Source organism: Nansenia antarctica (genome assembly GCF_963989245.1).
Source record: "Nansenia antarctica genome assembly, chromosome: 15".
Taxonomy (NCBI): domain Eukaryota; kingdom Metazoa; phylum Chordata; class Actinopteri; order Argentiniformes; family Microstomatidae; genus Nansenia; species Nansenia antarctica.
Window position 1 is genome coordinate 29094953 of NC_137685.1, and position 8050 is coordinate 29103002.

The 8050-nt window shown below is 42.9% G+C and overlaps 1 protein-coding gene across 1 annotated transcript in view; it reads left to right on the forward strand.

Annotated features, from left to right (window-relative positions):
- Positions 1 to 8050, forward strand: part of LOC308171301 (uncharacterized protein) — a gene marked incomplete at its 3' end in the record, with an annotated part of 170780 nt that overhangs the window by 33983 nt on the left and 128747 nt on the right. The window lies entirely within an intron of this gene.

Below are 8050 nucleotides of genomic sequence, written 5' to 3' on the forward strand. Positions count from 1 at the left end.
CATATCTCCTCAACCAAACATGATAACTTAACACTGAACAAATGATGTCTACCCCCATGTTTTGAAGGTCAAGGATTACAATGATACCATACACAACATCATAGTTGATAAGATGAATTACATACTGTATTCATTACAGTAATTGTCACTCAATATTTAATTTAATGTTTTCTTGTGCTACCCGAATTAAGAAATGAAAGTAATAATCAAATTATGTGGAATGTATATTTTTTTTTATCTTGTTATATGTATTAAGATGTACAGTAGCATTAAACTAGAAGACATGTTTTGATGCTGCTTATGATTGCATTCCGTAGTCCCTCTCTGGTCCGTCTCATCAACATCATTTGTTTTGATGTAGCCAAGATCAATGGGAAATGCCTGTTTTTGTGGAAAAGCACATAACAGAGCTGAACATGGATTCTGGATGGACATACTGCATCTAATTTCCTCTGGATGTTCAAAGGGGAAAGTGAAATGTGTGGTTACTTTTCCCCAGAAATTGATGTTCTGAAGTCAATGTTGTGCTTGTATGAAAGATATGATTTGAATTCACTATGTTGGCTGATAAGGATAATGGAAGGAAGTTTAGACAGTAAAACTACATATGTTACCTATGGTTGCCAGCCAATGCCCTCTTACTACTGAGTCAACTCTCTTTATTTGTGACAACCAGACTAGTGCAGAACACAAGAGGCAGATGGAGAGTAAAACCCAAAGCTGGGTGTATTTATTGATTCCGGGGAATAGGGGCAGAGCTTCTATGAAGCAGGCAGATCAGGAGGGTCAGCAAGCAGGGCAGGCAGGTAGAGAGGGCAGGCAGGGCAGGGCAGTGCAGGCAGAGAGGGCAGGCAAGTTCACTCCAAAGTGCTCTTCAGGTAGCTGCTCCCCTCTCACAGGTAGTAGAGGAAGTCATCAAGGTTCATGTTGGGCTCTCTGTGGATGCTCTGTCCCACCAGGAAAGCAAGCTTGTGGGCATACTGGCAGGGTGCAGGCACTCGGATGATCCCCTGAAATAATTGGGGGAGACAAAATCAACGACAATTTATGCATCAAAAAACAACTTGCATGCCTGAAATGGGAAAACCATATGTAAATACAGTATGTTTGATTTCATAACCAATATGGATACATCAGTAGGTTTAAGATGTGTTTCAATGTGAACTACACCCTGTTCATGCCTGCATTTGAATTACTGACCAAGAGAATAGTTTAAGCAGACTTTTACCCTGTAATTTTGTGCATTTGTTGTTTTCATTATTCTAAAGTAGACATATCCACACACAAAGAATCATGTTATAAAACAATCTCTGAGTAAATATATCTCGCTTTGAATGCCCTGATGTTCCAAACTCCCAAGATCCCCCCCTCTTTCCCCGTCACAACAGACCTCACGTTTTGATAGCTATGATGCAGCTGCACACGAAATAATGAAAGTTCGGGTAAACCTCCCCTTTAAAACTACTACTGGAAAGACAACCCAGCATACCTGCCAGTTGAAGTACATGTGGCAGAGTTTGTAGGTCAGTCGCTGCATGTGGTCAGGCTTCAGTCCACTGCTGTCATACACCACATTGTAGTGGGTTGGGGAGACGCTTCCCTGTCTAACAGCTTGGCTGACAATGAAGAAGTCGTACCTGAAAATGGGAAATTGCAACTGTAGCCACCGTTTTAAGACTGGATAAAGCAGACATAGCACATCTCTGAAAAAACAACATATTTTCTGAATTGCGTATTGAATCAATACGATTCTGGGCGGGTGACCTCAGTGTCGATGACTGTTCCAGGGGGTGGGTTGGCCATCTTGCCGCCAATTTGGGCAAAGAACCTGGAACTGATCCGCTTCTTCACAACCACCACTGTGAGTTTGGGTCTAGGAGGGGAAGAGAGAAAATACGATCAGAATGATTGGTGATTGAATGTGTTAAAGGGAACCCTGGTTATTAAGACACAGTGTTTCCTCTATATGCATTGATTCGTGGCGGGCCGCCACAAATACATTTTCTCCGCCACTAATTGATTCAGGCTGCGCAGCGAGGAATTATGATCGGAGAATAGAAAAAGAAAAAGCAGATTTAAGCTAGATTTAGGCCGCTTTCAGACCTACATTTCGTTCCGATTTTGTTCCGATGTTGCAATTAACCTCGTCGGCAACGCGCTTGCAAAGCAATTTTGTGATTGGTCAGAATTTTGCGGATTTCAGGAAATCCCTCTCCTCTCCCTTCGCCCGTCGCCGGTCCCTTTAATCCCGTATCCTAATCGAAAATGCAACATCAGCGACGACTGTGGGTTATTGCATTTACTGCTGTTCTCTGGTTCATGTGCTTATACCAGTGCTCAGTATACAAGTATTTTAAATGAACATTCGTAATGTAGTCTCTGATGTTCATGGTCAACTAAATCAGCCTATTTTGTGAAACAAATAATGTTCCCGCAAATGGGTTAACCGAGCAGCCTCGCACCTAACGCTAGCATCGAACTATTCATAGCATAAACGTTGGTAAATGTCATAAACGACACAGTATTGGCAGGGGAAAAGAAGGGGAGTCGAATTTTTATTGACAACGGATGCTGGAAAAACATGCAGCTAAAATTCAGGGAACATTTGGACAATAAGAGACACAAGGTGTGGTCGCATGGTCTAATTACAGGGCAATATGCGCGGGGCAAAAATTATCTATAGCCTCTAAAATCACCATGAACAGAACGGCAGAGGTACGGGTAAGCAGGGCTCATGTCGGTGTCATCAAAGGTAAAAGTTGGTTTTCTTTAACTCAGCTGATAGCATTACCTTGCTGTTGGTTGTTTACCGAATGCTCCATCTGACTGTCACACTGTGATTTTACTTGTGTAAACAGTTAATGAGTAACGTTAGACGGTTTTGTGCGTGTACTCTCATGTAGGCTTGCAATACTTTGTATTGATGAGCTGATCTTTCATTGTGACTGTCAGTCGCAAGTTTATATTCTACGGATGTTGTTCAGTGCTGTATGCGCGTTCCCGGTTCCCTGTGTACTTCATATTCGATGAGCTGATGATCTTTCTCTGTGTGTGTGTGTGTGTGTCTTGGGCGTATCTGTCAGTCACATGTATATGTTCAGTGCTGTATGCGCGTTCCGCATGTTCTGCTGCAGCTGTAGGATATCTTGGTATTTGATCACCTTCTATATAAAAATCACCGGTTAGTTTTTTTTTTTTTTATGTTGCCACCCTTTAGTTTTTGGTGAAATTACGTCTTTGTTTTGAGCGCCAGTGCGCGTTTCATGCGCGTGCAATTATTTATTTATTTACCACTCCGCCACTAATGTGAAAAATCCTAGAGGAAACACTGAAGACATGTAGGCCTTAATACGCTCTAATTGCCATCTCGTACTAAAATATGTTGGTAGAAAGACATGAAAAATGTTGATTATGTTAGAAATCCTCAATTAAGGTGTAGGTCCTTAAGGTCCTCTTACGTGTAGTCCTTTCCCATGGTGCTGATTGAGTCCATGATCTGTGGCACTTCGTAGTTGACCACACTCTGCAGCATCCCGTCTCCCACTCCGTCTCTGTAGATAATGATGCGTGAGGGCAGGCACTGGTTGTGCTTCAGCCAGGCCTTCAGTGCACCTGGGAAAGAGAGCCTGCACTTAGGATACTAGGGATCATTCTCATGCTTCTCTGAGGGATTATGTTGAAAAGAAGACTTGGAAGACATTGTTACAATGTGGCAGTCAGTGGTCAATTTTGATATGGTATCTTATTTGAAATGCTTTGTTGTTTCATTGAACTTGCCTTGCAGAGCCACTTTCAAGCCATCCATGATCTCCTGACCACGGCTCTGAACCACACACTTGGAGAACCACCTGGAAAACAAGAGGAATCAGTTGGTACTGGCTACCAACATTGGTGGTAAAGAGCACATTCATAACCCAAGGCCATGCTTCTCCATGCTCATCCACATACCTGGACATGCCCTTGTTGAGACTGGCCACCAGAGCTCCAATGGACCTCTTCCCTGCAGCCATGTCGTGGTAGCAGTCAATGCCCACGATCATCAGCTGCTGGAGCTGTGAAACAGAGGCAGGTGAAGTTACACCTTACAAAGTTTGGTTTAGAACATGCTTCTATTGAGATACATGGGGTGGAACATAAGATTGTGGATGGATATCACATAGGTGTGAAATGTGTGGTTGTAGAAATAGAACACGCTGTAAAAATTGTACCTGCACCCATGTGAGGTAGTCAGTCAGATAAATGTTATCCACATTAAAAAGGGAAAGTTTACCCAAAATTCATGTTCATGTGTATTTCTGGTCAATCCATAATGCATACCGTCTCAAACTATCATAATTTCAAAACGTATCATAGCTATCAAAACTCAAAGTCTATGTTTACTTCCTAAAAAAGCCCCAGAGTTAATATAATCTGGAATCGGGAATCTTGAGCAATTTGGAACATCAGGACTGATGACGGCAATCAAAGCGAGATATCTTGACCGTTTATATATATATATCTTCATCGTTTTTAATGTGTCTATTAAATAATGAAAACAACAAATAATAAAATTCCACTTTAAACTTATCATGAGCATTGGTCTGTATGTGCACAGCCGTTTTTTTATATATTGGGCCCCAACAACATTTGTGACTTTGGGTTTATTTCAATTCACTGTGCGACTTACTGGGATCTCCACACTCCAGAGCTCTCCTCCCATCTTGCAGTTCATCTGCAGGGCAATCTTGGTGGCCACAGTCATGACGACCTGTTGGGCGGGAAAGGGTGCGAGCCAACACACACTGGCTGGGGGTGGGACAGTCCACACACAGGTACTTCTTCACACTGTCATACTTATCCTTCCTGTTGCTGGGGAGGATCACCACCACCTGAGGAGGTAACACACATGCTTTAGTCCTCATTCAACACCTAGAGGTGGTTACCTGGACACAGATTAAGACGATTGCTAGACATGTTATGCTCAGAGACTAACCATCTGGGTGGTCTCTGTAACGTTGTGCTGCAGAGCCCTGAGCAGAGACTCCTGGCGGTCCTCGTACTCCACCCTGTACACAGACCAAAACTGTCAAAGCACTGGGACATCTAACCAATGGGACTTCCACTGATGATACCATGTTCATTTTGAGATAACACCCAAGTATGATTGGCAAAGAATACTCAAGGCTTTGTAAAACACTTGTGGTACAATACTGCAGCTTAAAGTGCTCATTAACTCAAGCTTGGAACCTTAATTCTAGCTGTGCCCATTCACAGCTGGACTCACTGTTGTAATTAACTTAGGTATCATATGTTGCTCCCTGCCACTAGGTGGTGCTATAGCAGTGTGTGTGTGTGTGTGTGTGTGTGTGTGTGTGCCTCCTTCCAGTCTCCTCCAACCCAGAGTGAGAACTCACATAACAGGCCTCTGCATGCGGATGCCCATGGGTGGGGACACCTTATTTAAGCCGTCCAGGAGGGCGTGGGCTACGTCAGCGTTGCGGTGGGTAAGGAACATGATCCAGTTGTCCAGTGGCCGGCTGCTGATCAGGGGGATCCCCCTAATTTCTTTGGACCAGTCTGCTGCCCAAGCGTTGTACTCGTACTGGGAGACAAAAGAAAAAGAAAAAAAAAGTTTTTGAGTTTGTTGCAATCACAGATTATGACATATAATTATGCATATACATGCAAATACATGACCAGCAAACATTCTTGTTTGGAGCTAGATCAGTACATGTTGCAGTAAAACATAAATGTTTAGCAAGAGCTTCAAACTGCAGGTAACAAGTACTGTAATAAGCCACACTGGGGACATCATTTCTGATGTATTCAATACTTTTCCACCCCCCCCCCCCCCTTAGAATGATAAGGTTCTATCTCCGTTTAGGGTAGTTCAGAGATATTGAGCGTCAACGTTTTTACATTCCATTATGTTTTGTGAGATGGAACCTTTGGATTTTATGAATTACTAACTCAAAAATGTCAACATTTAAAAAATAACACCACACAGGCATTAATAAACACCTAATGGATCAGATTATGTAAAAAACTACATTTTGACAAAAATGGAGATAGATCCTTGTAATTCTAACGTCATGTATTGTTGTGACTTAGATGAAGATCAGAACACATTTTATGACCAATTTTTGCAGAAATTCAGGTTCATTCCAAAAGGTTGACATACTTTTTCTTACACCTATAAGGCCTCGTTCACACGGCAGTGAAATGTGACCCAAATCCGACGTTTTTGCCGACATGCGCCTTATTCCAAAGCGTCTGATTTATTCATGACCGGTTGAACAGCACAAGTCACATGAAATCGGACTTTTTAAAATCCGACCTGGGTCGCGTTCAGAGGTGGTATTATATCGGATACATTTTTGATATTTAGCAATGCGCCCGTCGTCTGAACTGTCATGTCACGTTTAATGCGACTTTTATATCACAATTCTGCGCGGGTTCCTTGGCGGTAACTAAGCATAAGCATTTAAGCTAAGCATTTGGCTCTCTTTTTCCTCATCCTTCTTCTTTTGACCATTTTGCTCATATCTTTGCCGGCTTCCGCTGCACAAAAACTTGAAAATGAAACCGGTTGTAACGTTATTCGTCATGTTATCCATGGTTACTTCCGCAAACAGTGCGCTGCGCGTGACATCCTGACGTCATTGTTATTGTCCTTCTGCGCATGCGGGTCTGTTCAGGGCCGTGGAATGTTCACACGGGAGTCAATGTAGGTCAAATAGGTCACATTTTAAAAGTAATGTGAACTGCCAAACAAAAAAATCGGATCTGTGTAAAAAAAACGTAATTGAGCATCAAGACCTGCCGTGTGAACGAAGCCTAAGTGCATCATATCGGACCTACATTTACATTTACATTTTTGGCATTTAGCAGACGCCTTATTCCAAAGCGACTTACAATCAATACATTTGAATACTAAGCAAGTGAATCATCAATCCACCAATCGTAGCAGGAAGAGTAATCCAGCTCAGGCCCGGGGCCATTGATAGAAGGAAAAACCTTCTTCTATCACCTTCTTCTAAACTTTTTTTTTGGGGGGGGGAGAAACAGAGAAACAGTACAAGGGGGCAATAGAAGTTTTTAGGGACACAGTAGAGGGGAAAAGCGGGTGTCTTCAGGAGACGCAGTGCTGAGGGTCAGAAGATGTCTCAGGAGGAGCAGTTAAGGTGTAACCTGAAGAGGTGGGTCTTCAGTCTACGACGGAAGATGGGTAGTGACTGCAGTTCTGACAGCCGTGGGAAGCTCATTCCACCAGCGGGGAGCCAGTGTTGTGAAGAGACGTGATCGGGCAGCACGACTGCTGTGTTGATGTAGAGGTGGTGGGGCTTATCATCTTACCATCCGAGAGGAGGAACAGGAGTCTCCCCGTTCCCACACTAGCAGGCTCAGGAACAGCTTCTTCCCTGCAACTGTTCCTCTGCTGAACCCCCCACCCTCCCTCCACCCCCCAACAAGAGGAACATGATCTCCCAGTATCAGTGTACCCCCCCATACCTCTACTGGCTGCACACTCAGGACTTCAATTGAACTTTTTTGCACTACTGCTTGTTTACACATACCATACTTTATTATGGTCATAATTATTGGTCTCCAATTATACAACTTACATTACATGTAACATACCTCAATACCTATTGCCCTTGTTCAGCTGTACATATCATATTGATATTCATCTCATGTATATATTATACTCATTTATTTATACTCACTGTCTCGCACTGTCTATAATATCATGTCTTTTGCATTAGTTAGGTTGGTTGAACTGTTGGACTCTATGTTGTAACAGTGCCCTCTAGTGGGAAGAGGTAGTCTCAGTGGTGAATGAACCCAAATGATACCATCAATTATATTATTTTTGAGATCTTTTCAAACAACCAAGTCATGATACACACATGATCAAATGTATGAGCCACATGATGTAGCCAAAAGAACACACATCTTGCATCATGCAATTTGAATGTATGGCTCAGGGAGGCTGGTGGAGGTAGACATCGGAGGACGGGCTCAATGTAATGTGATGGGATGGAATAAAGAACCGTTCCCTATTCCGTTC